Genomic DNA, 26,194 nt, shown 5'->3' on the forward strand with positions numbered 1-26,194 from the left:
GGACACTGTACCAAGCAGTTTTCGTGTTTATGGCTGTATGCGTTCCAAGACATATGCCCTGAGGAGATGAATTCTGCATTTGGGGCATACGTCCCTGAACGCATATTGTCCTACCCACGAGTATTGCTTAGTATAACATCCAGCTGTATTCACAATAGTACAATTTACCATGTTTGTAGGTTTTTACAGGTAGCTGTTAGCAGGTCAGAACGCTATGAGGCCTAAGACAGTAATGCTCCTCACTTTGAGGAAGATTTCCTGTAATTTCTTGTATCTTTTCTAGTGCAGGAAAATGTCTCCAGGGGCACACACAAAAAAAAAGATAGGGATTTTAACCCTTCCTTGCTTTTTCAAAACTAAAAAAATATAAAATGCCTTTACATATACTTTAAACAACTGTAGGCTGCACGACGGGAGATCCTCTCTCCTTCTCTGTCCCAGTTCTGTTAACACAAAAATAGCCCAAAGTGCATTTGCTGCTTTGCTCGCTCTCACGCAAACTCTCTATTCCTAGTATTTGCTTTCGATTGTACTGAAATATTACTAGTACTATGTGTGTAACAATAAAAGATCTAAAAACATTACTGATTAGTGGCAACCAATCAGATTCTCCCTTTTACTCTTGCAATGCAGTTTAGGAGAGTTAAAGTATTATGCCTGTTGCTGTAGGTAACACATAGCTTTTTAGACAGGTTCTCTGTTGACACAGTGGTAGAATAGGCCAATTATGCATACCAGCCCGCTATATAATTAAATCCAGGGCTACTGGGCCACATTGCCAATACCTCTGCATCTGCTGCAATGCCTAAACCCCAACTAGTAGCAGCAATTTAAGTTACAGTTCACGTGCGGTCAATTCCTGAGCTTATACATGTGAGTCAAACTATGATCTTATTATCCACATGTAAAGTTCAGAACTATCACTCATTGATTAGCTCAAAATGTCACCATCTTGAGTTTCCTTAAGCAAGCACCAGAAAAATGACAGATGGTACTTCTGATTAAATATATATATTTTATAGGATGCTAATGATCAGTGTGAGCTATGGATTCACATGATATATTTTATTTTATTTTTTGCATGCGTTTATTAGCTATACTGCATATATATTTTATATACAAAAACTTTTAAAAGTTGTCTAACTTCTTGAAAATGTCCATCATAGTAAAACGGAATCACGCTATTCTTACCTTATATTAGCAGCCCCATTTTCTTTTCTTACAGATAAAAAAAAAAAATTGTAAATGTGAAAACCTGCCAGAGCACATATAAAATATTAACAGTATTCAACATATTCCTCTGGGCTCTGCAGCATTCTGGTGATGTTGAAACTGTTCCTAGGAAGATCATCAACAGCCGCATTATAGGGCTTAGATTAGTTTTGTTCAGTTGATCCACCTAATTAAAGCTTTGTTGTAGAATAATAGGTTTATTTATTAAATCTAGCTGTACATACCTCCCAACTTTTTGTGACAGGAACAAGAGACACCTGTTAGCAAAAATATGCAGGCATAGGACACACACACGCCCCATGAAGAGGTTGTAAACCCCCGAGTACTAATTATACCTATAGGTAAGCCTATAATAAGGCCTACCTATAGGTACTGTAAAAATCTCCTAAACTTGCACTGTTTAGGAGATATTTACATTGCGTGCAGCTGATGATGTCATCGGCGCATGCGCTCTGAAGAAACGGCCGTCCGTGCTATTTCTTCAGAGCCCTGTGCTGTGACTGGAGGCTCCCCCGCACATGCAGGGTGACGTCAGGCGGCTTTGGCAAGTAGCACAGCTGGAGTCCGCAGACCCAGAAGGAAGTGTCACATAATGCGCGTTGCATACTAGCACATTATGCATTTGATTTGCAGGTAACCAAAAACATTTTTTTTCCTCAGGCTTTACTTCCTATTTAAAAGGGAATTTCATAAAAAAAATATTTGTATAAATCAAACCCACAAGTGTTTTTTTTTAACCTTTATATATATATATATATATATATATATATATATATATATATATATATATATATATATTGTGCCTTTATATTGCCTTTTGAAATTTACCATTGCAGAAATTTAGAATTTGGATGCAAGGTTTAGCACTGTGAAACACTTTTTGAAAGATAAATAGTGCATTTTATATACAACTTTCTCTTACGTCCTCCGACAGTCGCCGCCTCTTCATATTCGTCACAATGGGGTATTAGACTTTGCTCCGAAGGAGTAGCTAGGCAACAGAATATGTTAACATTAAAGCTTTTAACATATCCCACCCTCAAGGGGTGGTCCCCTCAGTCAATACCCTCCTACTTCCTGCAACCATATCTAAGTTTCAATGTCTAGCTTGTCAGGAGTAGCTGGTTCTCTCTGTGCTGGGGCTTTGTGCCCCAGCCTCTTTCTTCTTTTTTGATTTTTTGTTTGAGTTTTTTCTCTCTCTTTACTTAGCTGTTCTTTTTGTCAGCATTAGTTAGTTCTTCTGACGAAGAGGATCATGCGGGCTGGGTCTCGGGCTGATCCCCCTGGTCGCAGGTCGTGGATCAGTGGCTTTCCAGCCTGCCATCGGGCGTTCAGCCAGGTAACGCTCCTGGCGCAGTGAACGACCCATCCCTGTTCGGTGCAGGGATGATTGGTGAGGTGGCTACCTCACTGGACGCTGTGCGGTTTCTTAACCCCCATTTTGTGCGTCTTGTATGCGACTCTCCCTGCCTCATGTGCAGCGGCTTGTTCGCCTGTGCGGGTCCCCCACGCCAATGAGAGGTAAGTGTATCTATGTGGGGGCCTGTCTGTCGGGGGGGGGTGTCAGTCTGGGACTGTGTAACCTGCCTCTGTTCTCACTGTTTGTCTCCCTATCACTCTGCTGCATGCTGCGGGCTGCATGGGGGGGGGGGAGCTGTGTCAGCCTTGTTCAGTGTGAGAAGCTGTGTGCTGTGGGGCATGTTTTTGTGGCATGTTGGGGCACGATACAGCGATCACTGCAGCGATCTGCCATGTTTTTTTATATGGATGGTGTTATGTGCATGACTGTATTGTAGGAGCGGCGGTTTCGGCGCCAAACGGCGCCATTTTGCCTGCACTCGCTCCGGCCGCATGTTCTCCATGCAGGCGGCCATTTTCTTGTAGCCTCCCATAGGCTTTAATAGAGCGCCCTGGTTTCATCACTTCCTCTTCTCCTGGGTGCACCGATCGAAGCAGCAGCGGCAGGGGTCTCCTCAGGTTTTATCCTTCTGTTCTTGCTATATCCATTGCCTGTGTTCAGTTTATTGTCCCTGTGGGGGTCTCATTGTGCTTGTGTGTGGTGCGGTGGGCTGCGCTCGCCGCGCTTGTTAAAGGGGCAGTTAACCCTTTATTCTCCGGCATATCATATTGGGGCAATGGATTCTCAGGAGGGCAAATTTCCTGCCACCTTGGTGGAAAGCCAGGGGACCGCTGTTTCCCCCCCAGGGGGGGATTTGGCCACTATTGTGGCTGGTCTTGCTGCTCAGGTGCAGATGCTGGTGGCTGCTCAATCTACTAAAAGACCCAGAGTTTCTATTTCCTCTGATTCTGAGGGTGAAGGTGATGGGGCTGTTATGGCGGGGGTCTCCTTATCAGGGTCCCGCTCCTCCCTGGATCTCGTGGGGTCCGAGGTGGAGGCTGAGGTTGAGGGGGTTGATAATTCTCCCCCTGGCTCGCTTGAAGAGCTTGCAATCATGGATGAATTGATTGCTTCCATAAAACAAACGCGGCGTTTGCAGGATGAAGTGTGTCCCCCCGCTGCCTTGGCGGCTTATGGGACGCAGAGAAAGCGCAGGACGCCGCAGGTTTTTCCCTGCAATGATGATTTTCAGCGCGCTGTTAAGGAACAATGGCGCAATTTACGCAAACCTTTTGCTGTGCCAAGTAGGTTCAGGCTGCGTTATCCTTTCACGCCTGCCACTGATGAACGGTGGTGTGTGCCACCCCCGATGGATCACGCAATTGCGGTTTTGAACAAATCCACTGCGATTCCTGCAGAGGATTCCCCGGTGTTCCGTGATGCCACGGATAGGAGAATGGAGTCTCTTGCCCGTCATACTTATTCTGTTTCGGGTTCGATGCTTAAAGCTCTGTTTGCCTCTCTTATGGCGGCCCAGGCTGTCGCAAGTTGGACGCAGATGCTTAGGCGCGTCCTAGTGGCCGATTCGGCCTCGCCGGCGACCCTGGATATGGTGGATCAAATCCACCAGGGTGTCATGTATCTGTGTGATGCGGACTTGGACTTAGTCCCGTTGGCTGCACGTGTACACAGCGTGGCGGTGTTGTCTCGCCGCCTGGTTTGGTTGAAGTGTTGGTCGGTGGACCAATCTTCGCGTAAGACCTTAGCCAATCTGCCTTATGATGGGTCTCGCCTTTTTGGGGAGTCCTTGGATGCGTTGATTAAGGGGATCACCGGAGGTAAGAGCACTCTCTTGCCCCATTTCCCCAAGGCTAAGGGGGCTTCTGGAAAGAAGCATGCTAATTTTCGGCCTCCTCAGGGGTCCTTTCGTGCCTTTCGGTCGCACTACAAGGGCAAACCGTTCAAGGGACAGGGCTCTCAAAAGAAGCCCTGGTCTGGAAAACAGAAGTCCGGTCAGTCCGGACCCGCTGCCCATAACAGTGCGGCCTGAAGGGGCGCCCTCACCCAATTTTGGGGTGGGGGACGCTTGCTCGGTTTTCTTCAACCCTGGTTGGCCCACGTGCGGGACCGGTGGGTTCAGGAGATCGTTCGATCTGGTTACAAGATCGAGTTTCTCTCTCGGCCGGAGAGCAGATTCTTTCCCTCAAATCTTCAACTGTCTCCAGAGCGTTTACGGGACCTGCACCTGGCGGTGCGAGACCTGAGGGCTCAGGGAGTGGTGGTTCTGGTGCCTCATCGGGACAGATTTCGGGGGTTTTATTCCAATCTGTTCCCCGTGCCCAGGAAGGAGGGCAAGGTTCGTCCGATTCTGGACTTGAAGGCTCTAAACCGCTCTGTGCGGGTCCGCAAGTTCCGCATGGAATCCCTGCGGTCGGTGGTGGCTGCCCTGGTTCCGGGGAAATTCATGGCCTCCATCGATTTGAAGGATGCGTATCTTCACATCCCGATTTTCGAGGTTCACCAGAGGTACCTTCGATTCGCCATTGCGGAGGATCATTACCAGTTCGTGGCGTTACCTTTTGGTCTCGCCTCGGCTCCACGGGTTTTCACCAAGGTGCTTGCACCGGTTCTGGCCTTGTTGAGGGCCCAGGGCATCTCTGTCCTGGGGTATCTGGACGACATTCTGGTTCAGTCTGCGACCAGCCAGGGTCTGGAAAAGGACCTGTCTGTCACGATGCAAACTCTGCAGGAGTTTGGTTGGCGATAAATTTTCCCAAGTCGACACTGAGTCCGTCGGTTCGTCTTCCCTACCTGGGAATGATCCTGGACTCGGTTCAGGCGAAGGTCTTCCTGCCAGAAGACAAACTCAGGACTCTTCAGGAGGAAGTCAGGTCCCTCAGGGACGTTCCGCACTCGTCTCTGCGGACGTGCATGAGATGTCTGGGATTGATGGTCTCGGCCTTCGAGGCGATTCCCTTCGCCCAGTTTCATACGCGGGGTCTCCAATCGGAGATCCTGTCCGGGTGGGACGGGCGACCTCAATCTCTGGATCTTCTAATCTCGTTGGGCCATCGCACCAGAAGGGACCTTCTGTGGTGGCTCCAGTCCCCGATGGTGTCGGGGGGCAAGTCTTTTCGTCCTATCTCGTGGACGGTGATCACCACGGATGCCAGCCTGTCGGGCTGGGGTGGTGTTCTGGGCGTTCTGTCCGCCCAGGGAACTTGGTCGGAGGGGGAGTCCTCCCTTCCGATCAACATTCTGGAATTGCGTGCGATAAATCTCTGCCTTCATCATTGGACGGACCGGCTGCAGGGCTGTCCAGTTCGGGTACAAACGGACAATGCCACGGCGGTGGCCTACATCAACCACCAAGGGGGCACCAGGAGTGCCCGAGCGGCTCGAGAAGTGGCCGACATTCTGTCTTGGGCCGAGACACATGTCCCGGCGATAACGGCGGTTCACATTCCAGGGGTGGAGAACTGGCAGGCGGACTATCTGAGTCGCCAGACCCTGGATCAGGGGGAATGGTCTCTCCACCCGGCTGTCTTCCAGATGTTGTGCGCAAAGTGGGGTCTTCCAGATGTGGACCTGTTCGCGTCTCGTCTCAACAACAAGATGAGAAGGTTCGTGGCAAGGACGCGCGACCCTCGGGCAGACGCGTCGGACGCGTTAGTGGCCCCGTGGCATCAGTACAAGCTGATGTATGCGTTTCCACCGATTCAGTTGCTGTCCAGGTTCCTTCGCAGGTTACACTCGGAACGCAGCACGGTGATTCTTGTGGCGCCGGACTGGCCTCGCCGGTCCTGGTACGCAGACCTCGTGAATCTGGAGGTCGACGCCCCGTGGCGTCTGCCTCTTCGAGACGATCTCCTGTCTCAAGGGCCGATATACCACCCTGCTTTACAGTCGCTGGCTTTGATGGCCTGGCTGTTGAGACCGAGGTCCTGAAGGAGAGGGGTCTCTCCCCTGAGGTCGTTCATACCTTGATCAACGCAAGGAAATCTTCCTCGGGGAAGGTTTACTACCGTACTTGGAAGGCCTATTTTGCCTGGTGTGAGTCCAGGGGGTTTTCACCCCGCACGTACTCGGTTTCTCGAGTATTGTCCTTCCTTCAAACAGGTGTCGATCAGCGTTTGGCGCTGGCTATGATATAGGGTCAGGTGTCTGCGCTGGCCGTTCTTTTTCAACGTCCCGTGGCTTCCAACTCCTTGGTTGGCACTTTTGTTCAGGGTGTGCGGCATCTGGTTCCTCCTAGGAGGGAACCTCTGCCTCCTTGGGACTTGAATCTCGTTCTATCTGTGTTACAACGTGCTCCTTTTGAACAGATCAGGGAGATCTCGTTGCCTATGTTGTCCAAAAAGGTCGCCTTTTTGGTTGCGATCACTTCGGCTCGCAGAGTGTCGGAGCTGGCGGATTTGTCCTGCAAGTCTCCGTATCTGGTTATTCACTTGGATAAGGTGGTCTTGCGACCTAACCCTTCTTTTCTCCCGAAGCGAGTTTCGGAATTCCATCTCAATGAGGATATTGTCTTGCCTTCGCTGTGCGCGAAGCCTAAACATCCGAAAGAGGTGAGGCTACATTCTTTGGATGTTGTTTGGGCGATTAGGGTTTACCTTAAATCGACTGAGTCTTTTCGAAAGACGGATTCTTTGTTTGTTCTTCCAGAGGGTCCTCGGAAGGGCATGGCGGCGTCGGCCTCTACCATCGCCAAATGGATCAGGCAGACCGTTGAACAGGCATATGTCTTGCAGGGGAAAGTTCCCCCTATGCCTGTGAAGGCGCACTCTACTAGATCTCTGAGTACGTCTTGGGCCTGTCGTCATGGGGCTTCTGTAGCCCAGGTGTGTAAGGCGGCGACCTGGTCGACCGTACACACTTTCACAAAATTCTACAAGGTAGATGTTCAAGCATCGGCGGATGCTTCCTTTGGCCGCAAGGTTCTTAGTGCGGCTGTTCCCTAGGGTCCCCTGTTGGGATCCCTGGCTGTTGGGATATGTTTTTTATCCCCTGGTTATTTGTTTTTCCTGGGTTGTTGCTCCTGTTGAGCAAGTTTTTTTTTTTTCCTGTTGCCCAACTGGTTTCCTTCCTGTGATAAGGTTCCTTTCTTTGATGCGGAGACTGCGTTGCCTTACGGCGCGGATGCGTTTCCCACCCCTCATGTTTGCACTGCTTTGGGACGTCCCCATTGTGACGAATATGAAGAGGCGGCGACTGTCGGAGGACGTAAGAGAAAACGGAATTTTTGTAAAATCTTACCTGTAAAATTCCTTTCTCTGAGTCCTCCGACAGTCGCCGCCCCCGCCCCTCTTTTGGGGTTTTGGTTATATACTCTACTGCTATTCCACTGAAACTGAGATATGGTTGCAGGAAGTAGGAGGGTATTGACTGAGGGGACCACCCCTTGAGGGTGGGATATGTTAAAAGCTTTAATGTTAACATATTCTGTTGCCTAGCTACTCCTTCGGAGCAAAGTCTAATACCCCATTGTGACGAATATGAAGAGGCGGCGACTGTCGGAGGACTCAGAGAAAGGAATTTTACAGGTAAGATTTTACAAAAATTCCGTTATATAGATCAACCAAAATGAGGGACAAATGATGAGGAAAGAGAGACAGAGGGACTTTGTTCCAAATCAGGAAAACTCCCTCAAAATCAGGGATAGTTGGTAACTATGAGTTGTAGACTTTTAAAGGTGGTCTTTTTAGTAATATTTTTTTTATATGCATGTAAACCTGTATCATCCAACTGTTCCATAAATATGAACACATCTTCTAAAAATGCAGAATCTGTAGGGGGGTTAGGGAGTAGACAACCTTCTTTCTGGACTAACCTAGGAAACCAAGGGAGACTGGTTGAAAAATTCCCGGTAAAAGGAACTACCTAGACCAACCAATCGGATTTCAGTTTACTGTCATCTGAAAAATGAAGAAATTTTGGTCGCTATGGGTTTGTATATTTTGCATTTTGCCTTTTTAAATATTTCTCCCTACTGCACAAAAAATAAAACTATGAAGCTGGAATGTGAAATATAGAGGTATATTTCATGGTGGCTTATGTCTTGAAGTAACGATTGCAGTAGCACTTAATCTGATTTCTACCTTCATCAGTACAAGAGTCAAAACAATGATTGAGGTGTTCTGATTGGTTGACATGGTTTACCGCACTTTGTGCTCTGACTTTTTAACCACTTCAGCTCCGGAAAGGTTTTACCCCCTTAATGACCAGGCCATTTTTTGCAATTCGGCGCTGCGTTACTTTAACTAACAATTGCGTGGTCCCAAATACGATTGATGTATTTTTCTCCCACAAATAGAGTTTTCTTTTGGTAGTATTTGATCACCTCTGCGTTTTTTAAATTTTGCACTATAAACAAAAAAAGAGCGACAATTTTGAAAAACAAAAACACCCTATTTTTTACTTTCTGCTATAAAACATTCCCCCCAAAAAAATTAAAAAATCTATTTTTTTTATCAGTTTAGGCCAATTTGTATTCTGCTACATATTTTTGGTAAAAAAAATGCCAAAAAGCGTATATTAATTGGTTTGCGCAAAAGTTACAGCGTTTACAAACTATGGGATAGATTTTTAGACTTTTTATTTATTTTTTGTTTTTATTAGTAATGGCGGCGATCAGCGATTTCTAGCGGGACTGTGACATTCCGGCGGACAAATTTGAAACTAAGTGACACTTTTTGGGGAGCAGTGACACCAATACAGTGATCAGTGATAAATAATATGCACTGTTACTGCATAAATGACACTGGCAGGGAAGGGGTTAATACTGGGGGTGATCAAGGGGTTAAGTGTGAGCCTAATTGTGCTTACTAACTGTGGGGGGGGGGGCTCTGTGAAACACACACAGAGATCAGTGTTCCAGCTTATCTGAGACACACAATCTCGCTGTGCCTGTCTGACAGGAGAGCCGCCTGCTTTGTTTACATAGGCAGGTGGCTCTCCTGTCAGTTTCCTCAAAGATCGTGGGAGGCCGGTGGCGCTCCCCCCGTGGTCTGGCTCCCATTGTGTCTAATCACATACATGTACGTGATTTTGCACAGCTGAGCCGCCCTGCCGCAGTAAATGTGGTGGTCAGCAAGTGGTTAAAGCTGGACTCCAGCCAGATACAAAGAATGCAACTCTGTGTTTATCAATACATTGTTACGTGTTATTATTATTATTATTTTTTTTTTTTTTAATGCAAGCATTGTAAGTACCTGAATTTGATTTAATCTCTTCCAATCCCCTCTACAGTAGAACTCAGACTGAAGGAGGGAGAAGCTGCACAAGGAGATAGTTAGCAATGCTGCAGTGCTCAAGTGCTAACAAGGAAGAGATATGTGCTGATAAGAGAGAGTGGAGTGACAGAGATTTAAAAAGCAGTTTTCTGATTTTCACCTTTCATTGTCCAGTCATGGGCTGGGAGAGGGACAAGACCTTTAACCTTCTTAGCGGTATTCCTGAGCGTGGCTTGGGGTTAAATTTCAGAGCCAAAAGTGGTAACCCTGAGCCACACTCGGGGTACCGCTAGGAAGATTGCTGGATCCTAAAACCTTGTCACCGGGATCCAGCGATGTATCCCGGCGGTGTCTGGCGGGGGATCTTCCTTCCGATCCTCTCCGTGCCCCTGCTTCCGTCTCCTGCGACGTGACGTTTGCAGGGGGGTGGAACCGGCGGCAAATTCAAATGTAAAAACACACCAAACACACTGATACAATGCAAAATAAAATAAATTCACATTAGTTTGCCCCCCAGTGCCCTTTCCTGCAGTTTTACTGTACTTTTTATGTATATATATATATATATATATATATATATATATATATATATATGTATACATACATACATACTTGCATTTATTTATAGTTTTTTATTATATTATAATTTATGATTTTGTGTTTCAAACTTTATCATACCCGAGATGTTATAAAGAAGAACGCACAGTAACAAAAAATCATATGTAAATAGTTGGTTTGGGCTGCTCTTTCTTAAGCATTACATGCAAAATAATGGTACCACTTTCAGCACCTAAAATCCGAAAGAATCATACCGCCAGGGAGGTTAAGTGTAGCAGAAAAAAAATGGCCTGCTGCCCTGCCAGACTGGGCTGTGTTGTATTACAGAGCTATGAAAATCTCATAAATGGATGGCCCGAAATACAAATCATTTGGCAGGTAAGCCAGCTCCCTTATGTATATTTCAATTGAATATTTAGCTGTTTGTCTGCCTTTCCAATTGTTTCAGCAAATTCCTTTTCCCTTTCTACGTACTAACCCTTGGCCATAGTTTTTAGTGCTTGGATTCTGTTCAATTTTTGGACGAACAATGCTAATACCAATTATGTGATAAACTGTGGACCTCATATATAAATATAAGAAAAATAGAGGAACACAGGGGCATAATTATATTCACGTACCATAGTCAAAAAAATTCTTCAAAATTTCCCAATGCAGTTGTGTAAACATGCCAGTGGATATGCTACCGTTTTTTTAACGTGATAATGCATGTCAACATAGCAGTATAGGTAAAATGTATTATGAATCCCTGAAAATGGTCACTTAGCATTCAACAATCTGGTATAGAGCTAGGGCCATACAAAATCTTATACATTAAGTTCTAATATAACATAATCAACCGTATACCAGTTAGAAGCACATTATTGTCTAATCTGACTTTAATTACATAAATCCCTTCAATTTAAGTTAAATAAAGCATATCTTTAAACATAAGGAAAAGGGAGACCTAATAACTATCTGTCACCAGATAGGTAGAGATATAGTAAATCATTTATTAAAAAGTCTATGGACCAAATATAGGTAGAACCACAGTATTCACTATACAAATGTATCCCATGGTAGTGGGAATTACATAAATGAAATACATATGGGTATAAATGATCTAAAGACAATAATAATGGTATTCAGATAATACAATTACATTTGATACATTCTGGTATATGGTAGAGCACGTAAAGGGGTCAAGAAATAAATAAAGATACATAATTAGCATTGTAATAGATGGATTGCCTGTATATAACTCAACGCGTTTCGTGAACACAATTCACTTCGTCAGGAGTAAGCAGTAAGAGTAAGTACAGTTCAAAAATCTGAAAAAAGAAATGCATAAGGTAAATAACAATATATGTCCCGTAAGCAGGTAAACCTGAAGCACCTGACAATGATGTAACTTACAGTGCGAAATCAGTTTAGGTTTTCAAGGGGTAACCAGATTGCTCGGGAATATGTCCAACCCGGGAGCTGAGGGAGCGAACCCCACGTGCATCGAGCAGGTGTATATAGTGTAGAGTAACGAAGGCGGCTCTCAAACATGGGGGGATCTCAGAAATTAACCATAGTAATTGGGTATGTCTGTAAGAATATGAACGCTAAATGGGTAAGTATCATAGGCAGAATATACATAATAATATAGGGGATACGTATGATAGGGACCCAAGGAGAGCCTATAGACCACGGAATAGTGAAATAAGATATAATGTAGTGATTATAACCGTGCCAAACATATGAAAGGTAGGTGGAACGAGGAGATAGCCAACTAAATATAGCCAAGGTGAACAGACAAGAAACTGTGAGAACATGTGAATCCAACCAGGATGGTGAAAGGGAAATGAAATGACACGTGGACTGAGGGTGTGATCAATGAGAACGATATCTGAAGTGGGTAACTAAAATAGGACTGAGAGTAGCTGGCAATTGGTGCCGTGAGAAGGATGAGAGAAATATATGGTGGAGTGAAGTAAAGGGTAAAACAGCCGAAGGTGTGCTCACCTGCATGGATCCATAGCGAGAATCGCGCCCAGCGTCACACTGAATGCTCAAACGTTGGGAAGCCGCCGGGCCAGCTAATGAGCCGGGCAGACGCTCCCCCTTATGAGCATAGTTGGAAAACACGTGACCGGACGTTGGCGTCAATACTGACGTCACGTCCAGCACGGAGATGTGTGGCGCCGATGCGCTGCGGCCGCCAACCACCCCCACGCCGTCAACCCCGCCCATCTAAGTGGGAGGAGAAAGAGGAGGAGGGGGGAGGAAAGCGGGCGGAGCGCATCGCAGCTCCCGGGGAAGGACAGAGCCACGAATCTGCCCGTGACCCCAATGGTAGTAGTAAAGCATAAAAATAGGACATACATTGCAAAAGACCTTAAAAAGGAAAAAATATATATATAACTTATAGCAAAGCCAAATTAAGGATATAAAACATGGACGGCAATGCAAAATATGAATAGTAATAAAAAGCTGGTGAATCACACCTCCATCCCTAATTTAGTATGAAGCAAGGGGAGGGAAAGTGGGACTTTAAATGAGACTCCTGACCAAAAGAGTCTCCATCCCTAATTTGATTAACACAGGATAAAAGCAATGTGGGACTTTAAATGAGGTGTGTCCAGCTGGAAAATTAAATTATAAATGTATGGTAGAAAAAACCAGATAGGTAGAGATATAGTAAATCATTTATTAAAAAGTCTATGGACCAAATATAGGTAGAACCACAGTATTCACTATACAAATGTATCCCATGGTAGTGGGAATTACATAAATGAAATACATATGGGTATAAATGATCTAAAGACAATAATAATGGTATTCAGATAATACAATTACATTTGATGCATTCTGGTATATGGTAGAGCACGTAAAGGGGTCAAGAAATAAATAAAGATACATAATTAGCATTGTAATAGATGGATTGCCTGTATATAACTCAACGCGTTTCGTGAACACAATTCACTTCGTCAGGAGTAGGCAGTAAGAGTAAGTACAGTTCAAAAATCTGAAAAAAGAAATGCATAAGGTAAATAACAATATATGTCCCGTAAGCAGGTAAACCTGAAGCACCTGACAATGATGTAACTTACAGTGCGAAATCAGTTTAGGTTTTCAAGGGGTAACCAGATTGCTCGGGAATATGTCCAACCCGGGAGCTGAGGGAGCGAACCCCACGTGCATCGAGCAGGTGTATATAGTGTAGAGTAACGAAGGCGGCTCTCAAACATGGGGGGATCTCAGAAATTAACCATAGTAATTGGGTATGTCTGTAAGAATATGAACGCTAAATGGGTAAGTATCATAGGCAGAATATACATAATAATATAGGGGATACGTATGATAGGGACCCAAGGAGAGCCTATAGACCACGGAATAGTGAAATAAGATATAATGTAGTGATTATAACCGTGCCAAACATATGAAAGGTAGGTGGAACGAGGAGATAGCCAACTAAATATAGCCAAGGTGAACAGACAAGAAACTGTGAGAACATGTGAATCCAACCAGGATGGTGAAAGGGAAATGAAATGACACGTGGACTGAGGGTGTGATCAATGAGAACGATATCTGAAGTGGGTAACTAAAATAGGACTGAGAGTAGCTGGCAATTGGTGCCGTGAGAAGGATGAGAGAAATATATGGTGGAGTGAAGTAAAGGGTAAAACAGCCGAAGGTGTGCTCACCTGCATGGATCCATAGCGAGAATCGCGCCCAGCGTCACACTGAATGCTCAAACGTTGGGAAGCCGCCGGGCCAGCTAATGAGCCGGGCAGACGCTCCCCCTTATGAGCATAGTTGGAAAACACGTGACCGGACGTTGGCGTCAATACTGACGTCACGTCCGGCACGGAGATGTGTGGCGCCGATGCGCTGCGGCCGCCAACCACCCCCACGCCGTCAACCCCGCCCATCTAAGTGGGATGAGAAAGAGGAGGAGGGGGGGAGGAAAGCGGGCGGAGCGCATCGCAGCTCCCGGGGAAGGACAGAGCCACGAATCTGCCCGTGACCCCAATGGTAGTAGTAAAGCATAAAAATAGGACATACATTGCAAAAGACCTTAAAAAGGAAAAAATATATATATAACTTATAGCAAAGCCAAATTAAGGATATAAAACATGGACGGCAATGCAAAATATGAATAGTAATAAAAAGCTGGTGAATCACACCTCCATCCCTAATTTAGTATGAAGCAAGGGGAGGGAAAGTGGGACTTTAAATGAGACTCCTGACCAAAAGAGTCTCCATCCCTAATTTGATTAACACAGGATAAAAGCAATGTGGGACTTTAAATGAGGGGTGTCCAGCTGGAAAATTAAATTATAAATGTATGGTAGAAAAAACCAGATAGGTAGAGATATAGTAAATCATTTATTAAAAAGTCTATGGACCAAATATAGGTAGAGCCACAGTATTCACTATACAAATGTATCCCATGGTAGTGGGAATTACATAAATGAAATACATATGGGTATAAATGATCTAAAGACAATAATAATGGTATTCAGATAATACAATTACATTTGATACATTCTGGTATATGGTAGAGCACGTAAAGGGGTCAAGAAATAAATAAAGATACATAATTAGCATTGTAATAGATGGATTGCCTGTATATAACTCAACGCGTTTCGTGAACACAATTCACTTCGTCAGGAGTAGGCAGTAAGAGTAAGTACAGTTCAAAAATCTGAAAAAAGAAATGCATAAGGTAAATAACAATATATGTCCCGTAAGCAGGTAAACCTGAAGCACCTGACAATGATGTAACTTACAGTGCGAAATCAGTTTAGGTTTTCAAGGGGTAACCAGATTGCTCGGGAATATGTCCAACCCGGGAGCTGAGGGAGCGAACCCCACGTGCATCGAGCAGGTGTATATAGTGTAGAGTAACGAAGGCGGCTCTCAAACATGGGGGGATCTCAGAAATTAACCATAGTAATTGGGTATGTCTGTAAGAATATGAACGCTAAATGGGTAAGTATCATAGGCAGAATATACATAATAATATAGGGGATACGTATGATAGGGACCCAAGGAGAGCCCTCAGCTCCCGGGTTGGACATATTCCCGAGCAATCTGGTTACCCCTTGAAAACCTAAACTGATTTCGCACTGTAAGTTACATCATTGTCAGGTGCTTCAGGTTTACCTGCTTACGGGACATATATTGTTATTTACCTTGTATCAAATGTAATTGTATTATCTGAATACCATTATTATTGTCTTTAGATCATTTATACCCATATGTATTTCATTTATGTAATTCCCACTACCATGGGATACATTTGTATAGTGAATACTGTGGTTCTACCTATATTTGGTCCATAGACTTTTTAATAAATGATTTACTATATCTCTACCTATCTGGTTTTTTCTACCATACATTTATAATTTAATTTTCCAGCTGGACACACCTCATTTAAAGTCCCACATTGCTTTTATCCTGTGTTAATCAAATTAGGGATGGAGACTCTTTTGGTCAGGAGTCTCATTTAAAGTCCCACTTTCCCTCCCCTTGCTTCATACTATATGGTAGGTTTTAATGCCCCTGTTAAACACATGGTCAGTGTATAGACCTTTGATATATTCAAATATTTGGTTAGTGTAAGTTCCCATTACATTGATGGTCAGTTGAAAAATACATGCCCCTTCCACTGGTGGTCAGTTGGGGGTACAATTGTAATCAATGGGAGGAATAGCGCTCACTTAAACTGGTGGTTAAATAAAAAGTGTCCCTTGCAGTGGTGATCAGTGGCAAAAAGAATGCTCGCTTATCTTGGTGGTCAGTGAGAGGAAAAATATCCCCTTAAATTAATAATCAGCGGGAAGAAAAATCCTCTTTCATACATGTTGGTCAGTGGGAGGAAGAATGTCTCTTTATGTTAGTGCTGACGATATGAAGAATGCTTCCTCCTACACTGGTGGTCAGTTGGACTAGTCTACCCTCTGACATTGGTGGTCAGTGGGAAAAGACAATGCCCTTTACATCAATGGTACTTCGAGAAGAATTCCCCCTGTTACATTGGTGGTAGGGGGAGAAGAATGTCCCTAGTGGGAGAAAGACTTTAGAACAGCATTGGTATAAGTGTCTTTACTTACCTGGCCTTGCGGCTGGATCTTTATGATAACATCAGTGCTGGAACTCCATTGAGCAGATATCACTCTTTCCAAGAATATGGACCAGTGTGAGTGCAATGCAAATGCTGACTGGAGAAAGATGAGCACTGAAAGAGATCCCTGAATGGCTCTGCTTCCCAATGCCCTTGGCTCTCATTGAAGCCACGTGGGTTGCTGTTTGTAGTATTTCCTTTGGAGGAATATGGTAGCAGTAAGCAGTCATCAGATTGTTTTATTTTCTTATCCTGCACTTGGGAAGAATCTGGCAATTGATCCTTCTTTAATAACAGGTTTTTCATTAAACAATAAGTACGGAGGAGGTTGGAAATGCTCTTAGTGCTTTGGGTGTCTTTATCCTCCTGTTCAGAAATACAGACATAAATATTGGCTCAATCCACATTTTTTTGCGCAGCTTCATCTTAATAAAAATAATAAGTAGGGTGAATGGGTAAAGTCACCTGCTTTTGTATTGCAACTAAAGTGTGACCTTAGTGAGATAGCTGTCTTCCTCATTCATAATAAATATATGATGTTAATATTGCCAGGCAACTAGATTGAAGGCCAAAGGCTGCCTCTTTTAGTGCCTCGGTCCAATAAAAAATAACCAAAGACCTTAAAGAAGGATGGCTTTTGTGGACAAAAGACTTCTTTCATCCATCCATGTCTACGCTTGCAGTCACTGTAAATAACTTCTTTCTACTATGCATGCAGAACAGGAAGTCAGTTGTGTAAATGCATATTGTTCTCATTTATTACATTTATACTTATTAATATTATTTTGGTGGATTGCTTTAGGGCAGGTTGTGCTAAAATAAAGTCAACTAGGCACAAGACTCTGGTGGCAGATATGAAAAGAGGTCCTCCTTAATGTAAGTTTTTATTGGATGCTGTCAGCCACTTAAAAGAGAAAAAAATCTACAAAAGTGACACTGTCAGTGTAAGGACCGCTTTATTGAGTAAAAGGAATGGTACTCACAAAGGTGGCACTTCCAAAGCGCATAGCAATCAGCATAAATGGTATCTAGGAAGAGACAGCTTCCAGCACGCAGGCTCTGTCCCCTACTCAATAAAGGGGTTTACTGCAACCATACAGAGAGCACTAGATCTCTTCCTTTGTTCCCCTTTTATGTCTATCGGTGAGAATCCCTCTGGAGGTGATAGGCTATCCATAACCTTTACTATCTGAAGGTCCCTGTGTATATAAAACGCTGTGATTGACCCAGCAGTGGGTCTATAGTGGAGGTGAGAGACCAATTCACCTGGTGGTGGGATTGCACTAATCACGAGAGCACTAATTAAGTTTTGCACAAGATTCTTTTGGACACGTGGATTCACCGTTTATTTGATTGATTGTATGGACATTGGAACATGTATGGACACTGATTTTGAGTTTTATTATACTATGTGTGCACATGACTGGCGCAACACTACTTTTGGTTTATTTAGTTTACATTGTGTGCTGTAGCCCCTTTTTTGTGTGCAGCCGGTCTTTATATTATTTGTTTATTGCACCATTCACTATTGATATTTTTTTGCGCTGATAGTTTTTGTTATATACTTCTCCTATGGATCACAGTAGTGCAGTTTGTTCTGTACTACTGCGACCCATTTTTTTATATGGTCAGGATCCAGCCAGATACCTGGACCAGCAACTGGCTCAGCCTCTCAGCGAGCCACTGAGAGCCCTGACCAAGCCACTTCTGCCTCCTCCACAGACCAGCACTCAAGCGCACCACCGATTGCTGCAACGCGCGCCCCCTTTAAAAAATGGAAGCAAAGTATATACAATTATCACTGTGGGCAAACTTTTGTAGCGCCATGCCCTAGGCTCGCTATATTTCATTTTTGGCTTTGCTGTACCCAGCTGAGCTGCAATTTATTTTCCAGATCTGGTCAGGCCTCCCTAAGCCTAGTGGTCGATTGCTTCTGCCTACCTCTTGATGAAGCCTATAGCAATAGAGTAGGAAGGTTAGCCACTGGGTTATGAATATGTGTCTGACCCTAGCCAATCCCTGCGGGGTAGGCCCAGAAGATGTGGCTGAGGAGAAGATAAATATTTGGGAAGGACTGTTCAGAGCTCTATCTTCTGGGGCCTCTGCCCCTGGGAGGCAGCCTTTGTTACTGAAAAGCTGTTGCTATCAGAAATTTCAGACATCAGCATATGCTTGTGTAGCTTCTCTCCCCTCTCTCACTGCAGCTGACAGGGAGAATCTGTGTGAAATCCCCCCCACCTATGCCTGGCAGAGAGCCTGAGCCAATTAGAGAGCAGGGGCGCTTGAGCCAATCAAGGAGCAGGAGAGTCTGAGCCAACTGCATCCAACTAATTGGCATTGAGAAAATAAACTTGCTGGGCTGCAGAGCTTCATGAGAATTGTATTTCTAGTACAGAAGCATTACTTTCTACAGGACTTCAGTTCCCACAAATATTTGCTGCTAGAGGAGGTGAATTTAACACTTTTTTCCAGGTAAACTGATTGAGATCTGGGCAGTCCTGGGGAAACGGCAATGAAGACAAATGTGAGGCCAGGGTCTGTGTCCCACAGCCGATGGATCAGAGCTAAGGGGACCTGCATCTTAGCATGCTAAAGCTGCCTTCAGAGACTGAGCTAAGAGAGAGAATAGTTGCAGTTTTAGGGTCTGAGCAGGGAGACTGCGGCCTGTGTGACAATTCGTATCACCAAGCCACTGGGACCTGATTAGCCCCCTGCCAGAAAGTGATGAGCTTAACTACATATTCTTCACGCCTCACACACACTGTTAACCTGAAACCTGCCTGCTGTAGGGGTTGTATGCACAAAATGTACACCAGGACCCTTTTATTTTTCTGAACTGTTTGAGGTTGTTTAGAGACTCTGTTTACCAGTAGTAAGTTAATATAGTTTTGCTATAACATTTGAGTACCTGCTAATGGGTAATCAACCACTTCACCCTTCAAATCCTAAGTCTGTATTATTACTTGTTTATTGTTTCACTCCTTGACTGTTTGCTTGTCTTAATACATTAAATTAATTATCCCTAAGCTGCTTGTGATCCTATTCCTGTGCATCCTTAGATTGGTAGCCTACAAACCCTTAAATCCACAGGTGTAAGTAACTCTAGTGTATGGCCCAGTGTGTCAGTGGGGACCGAGCAGTTAAAAGTGTAGTACCAGAACAGAAGACTCATCATCACTGGTGAAACTACCAGAGTCGCAAAGGTCACACTTGCGACCAGGCCTTGGCGTTCTGTCACTGTCGGGGGTCCCAGCAAGGTTGCTGGTCACAGGGCTCTGAGCTGAGAGCATCTCCCTCATATAGCCCAGGGCCTGCACTGACAGTTCCCCCTACCTCCTCCCTCACACTGATGGGAGAGGAGAGAGCCGATATGTTCCTTCTCCTACCGCCCCTCTCCTCCTATGTGCACCATGGGAAGTGTGAAGCTAAGCAGCTAAAATTGATCATTCAGCTGCGGGGGTTCACACTTCCCACGGTGCACACAGGAGGAGAGAGGCGGAAGGAGAAGGAGCAGATTGGCTCTCCCCTTTCCCATCCGTGCAAGGGGAACTGTCAGTGCAGGTTGTGGGATGTATGAGAGAGATTCTCTCAGCTCAGAGTCCTGCTGAGGAGACACTGATGAGGAGGCACTGAGGAGAAGGCACTGATAGGTGGCCCTGACAGGCAGCATTGATAGGTGACACTAATGGGCATCACTGATCGGCTGCATTGATGTGCACTGATAGGTGGCATTATTTAGCACTGATAGGTCGCACTGATAGGTAGCCCTGATAGGTGGCATTGATGAGCACTGATAGGCTGCACTGATGGGGCTGCACTGATAATCTGTGCCCAGATTATCAGTGTAAACAATGTACTGACAGTTGCCAGTTAACAGCTCTTCTTTCCTCACACAGACACAACGTGGGAGGAAAGGACTGCAGATAACCGGCAAGTCTGTTTACATCTGATCAGCTGATTACATAGTAAAGGGCCACTGTGATTGGTCCTTTGCTGTGATCTGTGATCAGTTGTGTCCAAAGGACACAGCAGTCACAGAACACACTGTATGCGTGCCCTGAGGGCACGCTGGAGGCAGGGTTCTGGAAGAATGTTCATGGACACCCTCCCAGAACTGGAAGTTCAGGGCTCAGATAGTAGGAGGGGGGTCAGGTGGGGCCCTTTATGGTTTGTTGCACTAGGGCCCTGGAGGTTCTTGTTTCACCTCTGCTTATTATCATAAGAAGCTCCTACAGGGGTAGGTCATACACTTGACTAAGGCCTGGAGGAACTTGGACTTAAAGAAACTTGCTGCTGGACACTATCCAAGGAAGTTGGGCTGGAGAAAGATCCCTTTCACTGAAGAGTGTTGCAGGGAAGCTGGCTGGAAGCTATTTCTAGACATTATGAGGACAAACCTTTGCCTAGAGCTCCAGTAGTGCTCATACTTTGAGGGTTAGATGTCAGAGGTTGCTACAAGGACTGTGGCTACTCTTACAGAGTCCCAGGCAAGCTAGCTGTCCCCTCTACATCTAATAATACTTAAGACTGCTACTGAAGGCCTTTACCTTAGGATCTGCCTCTAATGCCTGCATGTGCACCCTCATCCCTCTACCCACCTGTGTTCAAGTACTGCAATAAATCCTCAAAAAGACACCCCCAGACTGAGCCTGCATGTTTGTTGGTGTGCTCTTGAACAGTTACCTGGGCAGCCTCTTAACAGGTAAGGGAGACCTGTATATTTCCAGCAGCACCATTGGGGGTGAATGCTACACCTCCATTGTTAGAACTGTGTAGGTCTGAACCAGGGTGAGAAGATTTTAGTTACCATTATGGAATGCAAGTCTTCAATGCTTCCTGTGCTGTTAACCATTATAATGCTTGAAATAGATGTGTAAGGAATGGATATGTCATCTGACTAATTTCACCTGTTAAGCCAACCATACCTGGATTGAAATTTTGCTGGCTCAGCAAGGATTGGCTGAACTGTGATCCATGTATGGGCAGGCTGATTGTACCCAAGTTGATCCATCGATCGACTTGGGTACAACTAGGCTGGTGGGTTTTTGACATGCAAATATTGCCGGCAACTATAGCTGCTAGCAGTAATCATTGTGTTCTGGCATCCAGGAAAGCTCCCTGCGCCTCCCCCCCCCCCCCCCCCGCTGGCAGAACACAATAGCGCTGTGGGAGGCATTCCTCCATCAACACTGAATGTGTTGATGGGAGAATCAACGATTTTCTTTCCTTCCTGATAGAACGAAAGAAAATAGAATCATCTATGGGCTGCCTTAGTCTTAACCCTCCTCTTATGTTAGAATTACGTTACTATCCATGATGTTAGGGTCAGTTTTGACCCGTGTTTTAAATCAGCCATAAAATACCCTCTGAATAATTATTTATCATCAAATTTGTTTCTTACCTCTTGGTTACCTTGTTAGGCTTCTTTATCCTTGAAAAGATTGGTTTTAATATTTTTGGTGTGACCCCTAGACCTTTCTTTTGATAGCATACCTCTCATTTTCAAATTGAAAAATGGTAAAATAAAGTCAGCAACTCTGAAATGAATTTGTCCTATGTTTCTTCACTTTATTTAGAGAAGCAGACAAGCAGGAAAAGAGATAGGCCCCTCCCTAACTACAGCTCACAGGGTTGAGAGGGGATTGGCTGTCACTGTTACTAAGCAGAGAGAGTGTTTATGATTTCAGTTTTGGCACTTATTAGTGTCCTAAAATCCTATATTATAACTGGGTCAGAATTGACCCTAACACCATGAACGTCTTAATTTTCACCACAGTATTTTATAATTTAGTGAAAAGGATTATTTTTCTATTACATTGTTTAAATAGAGGTTCCTGACAAAGTAAAAAAATCTTGATGCAATAAACAAATTTATGTGATACTTATAGACATTCAAAACCTGAAAACGGGTCAGTTTTGACCCTAACACAAGAGGAGGGTTAAGTTAGCCACACACTTTGCAGTCTGATTTTAGGATCTCTGTTTGATCTACCAACCCTTATGCAGTATGAGAGCCTACCTGAATGGATACAAATTGAATAGATTGTTTAGGTAAGATTTCTACTACTTTTGTATATTTAGCCTACCTGTTTTGGTAGGAGATTGTATAGAGATTTTATAAACAAACTGTAATATGTGGTGCCACTTAGGTGTTAAGTAGTTTAAGGGAACCTGTTATGAGAAATATATGTCCTCATTTTGCCTGAACTTGTACAACTGCAAGTTACATTACTATAATGTTGATCCTTAATTTTCTATGCTTTCTGAGTCACTGACCTGAAACAAATATGTAGGTGAGTAATCCTGACTTCATTTGAACCTCCATTACTATGGGGGCATAGCTAAAAGCCTTGTTTCAGCCATGCACCCCCCTTACAAACCTTATTGGGAGGATCCTTCTTCAGGTTCCCATGTCCCTGTCTGCATGCATATACACTTTCAGTTGGCTGTCCAGCGGTTTGCATCCTCCCAGGATCCAGAAACTGGAAGACTGAAGAGAAGATGACTCATCATGATGAGGGGACGGGTTGATGTAGGCACAGACTTTAGTGCCAGATCACTCATCTCTACAGCCAGAAGAGGCACCAGCGAAAGACAAACGTGGGGGACGCAGGTGAGTAAATGATTGCTGAAAAAGAGAAGTATTTATTATTTTTTTCAATTTATACCTACCCAGGTGGATGCAGCATCGGTCCAATACTGCATCTGTCCCCCCAGGGCCTCTACACTGAGAACCAAGCGATCGAACACTGTCATTTACAGCTCTCTGCTCTGCCCCCTCCTCACTCACTGGAGCACTGAGCTGTGGAGAAGGTGGGAGTGGCCGACTCAGGCTCTCAGCGGCTCTCAGGTGTCAGGTGTCAGTCCAGAGATCTAGGCGAATCCCAACTCCCTGGTCATGATGACGCGGAGCATGGATTGACTCAGTGACGTCAGCAGAGAGCGGACTTCAGTCCACTCTCTGCTGAAAACTGGTCACAGGAGTGCAAAACGAACCTCAAACAAGCTTTGGCTATACTTCTCCTATAAAGTCTCATGCACATTGGGCGTTTAGCTGGTGCATGAGATTTTGATGTTTAGGTGCAAGTGGAAGGCACAGGCACGCTGTGCCAAGCACACTGTGCCGTGGGAGTTCATCCCTGGGCAGATACTGTTCTTACTATTAATATAATTCGCTTCACTGGCCAGCTGCAAAAACTGTCAGCCTCTCATAGCGTTTTACAGGCTGCTGGCAGTGGGTCTGGATGGTGCACCTATGCCTTCTGCCCTCACCTATATGCCGGAGTCTCATACACCTAGGCAAAATGTCTAGTGTGCATGAAGCCTCAAAGGTGATTAAATAGATTAAAGTGACACTAAAATCTGGTATAAAACATTTGTTTTGCAAGTATGTAATCTTAACGAATAGTACCCTCTGTTACTCTCAGCTATCTTCATATTTCCAAATTTATTTTTTTTTCTCTACTTCGATCTAGCTCCCTGATAGAGGGTGACTACCATTGTTGTCAATTGACCCACTGTATGTAGAAATGTAACCACCTTCTCTTATTGCTTCTAAGATGGACTATGAGATTGTATTTTGCATAGAGCAGTGTATATGACCACAGCTAACAGATACTGCTCTTTCCAACAAATGCAAGTAAAGGAAGCAAAAACACAGTAAGAAACAATTTAATGAAAAATGGATTACAGGCCCAATAAGTAGTAGATGCGTATGGGTTATATTTGGACAAAAGGGGCATTGTTAAGTGTAACTTTAAACAAAGCAGTGCTTGCAAAAGGACACAATTAATACACATCTCTCCCACTGTCCTTGTTACTAATCTTCGCTCTATTGTAGAGCTACTGTTCTCTGAAAAATTTCTGCATCTGACTCTTTTGGGAGTGCTGGATGCCTGGTCTCCCTCTGTGCTTTGTGGTGCCTCCCGCTGACCCCTATATTACTACATGACCCAGTAGTGGCTGATAGCAGAGGACCAGGCATCTGACACTGATTGTTGACAGCAATATACAGTAACTAATCAAAATTTCTGGAACTTTGGTTATTGGTGCTATAAAAATGGAATACACTGCATTGTTACTTAATGCAGGTTGTTAAAGTTTATCTTCACTGTATCTAAGCACCACAAACAAAAAAGCTATTCAATTCATTTTTAATATTCAAAGCAAACTCCCCCTTCCATCCATTTATTTATGCTTTATTTTGGTGAGCAATCTCTTTGAAAAACTCCCCCTAGCATTTCTGTCCGTGGCCATCTTAAGTAAGGGCAAATGACTCATGTAGCATTTACTTTCTGCCCTGCATGCAGGAGGGTGTGCTTATCTGAGAAAACCCCTCCTCCCCTCCCCTCCTGAAGACTCCTCGGATGTATGAAATCATTTGCCTAGACAGGAAACCAGGAAGTAACTGAAGAATTAAAAAAAAAAAAGTTTAAAACAAGCAAATACGATATATTTTCCTATTTATTTACGAATGCTAGCATCATAAGGATTAAAAAAATCTATGTTGATTGGGAGAGTGAAGTTCTACTTTAAATGGCAATGAGATGGCAGTATTCTGCAGTTTATTTGACTCAGGAACCGGTTTTAGCAATGCTAAGAATGTTGGGACTTGTATGCTGCAAGCAGGATTTCTTCATTCAGTTAAGCTGGAATAGAACTAAAAATCCCAAGAGAGGGAGCAAAGGAACCTTTGGGGGAGAGAGGAGGATGTGTGTGAGAGTGGAGTGCTGATCTAGGAGACCACAGGCCTGATCGGATAGGGTTGGAGAACAGAGAAGGGGATTTCCAGATCATAGATCATACTGAGAGGCAGGATAGAGAGAAAGGGGGCCCCCAGCAGCAAGGCAATTGCTACGCACCACTACATTAAAGGACAGGGGGAGAGGGTTCCTAGCCCATACCACACCATACCACCAAATATTACAAGTTCACTTATTGTTGTTGTTGCCAGTTAATTACTGTAAGTCCAGGATTCTAACCACACAGACTGCCACTTAGAGACACAGACTCTAAAGCCCAATCAGTGCTGAAGCCTATCTACACTAGCTGCTCATTGAAGTACTGCACACAGAATATCAGCCTTAATACTTTCTGCTTGCCTGATTGGCAGGACCTGTAAATGCATATTATCTTAGGCCTATTCTATCCAAAGAATCAACATGTTCCACAAGCCAAGCTACAGTCAGGTCCATAAATATTGGGACATCGACACAATTCTAATATTTTTGGCTCTATATACCACCCTAATGGATTTGAAATTAAACAAACACGATGTGCTTTAACTGCAGACTTTCAGCTTTAATTTGAGGGTATTTACATCCAAATGAGGCGAACGGTGTAGGAATTACAACAGTTTGTATATGTGCCTCCCACTTTTCAAGGGACCAAAAGTAATGGGACAGATTAACAATCATAAATCAAACTTTCACTTTTTAATACTTGGTTGCAAATCCTTTGCATTCAAATACAGCTTGAAGTCTGGAATGCATAGACATCCCCAGACGCTGGGTTTCATCCCTGGTGATGCTCTGCCAGGCCTCTACTGCAACTGTCTTCAGTTTCTGCTTGTTCTTGGGGCATTTTCCCTTCAGTTTTGTCTTCAGCAAGTGAAATGCATGCTCAATCGGATTCAGGTCAGGTGATTGACTTGGCCATTGCATAACATTCCACTTCTTTCCCTTAAAAAACTCTTTGGTTGCTTTCGCAGTATGCTTCGGGTCATTGTCCATCTGC

The sequence above is a fragment of the Pelophylax lessonae genome (assembly GCF_965119305.1).
Source record: "Pelophylax lessonae genome assembly, chromosome: 6".
NCBI classification, from domain to species: Eukaryota; Metazoa; Chordata; class Amphibia; order Anura; family Ranidae; genus Pelophylax; species Pelophylax lessonae.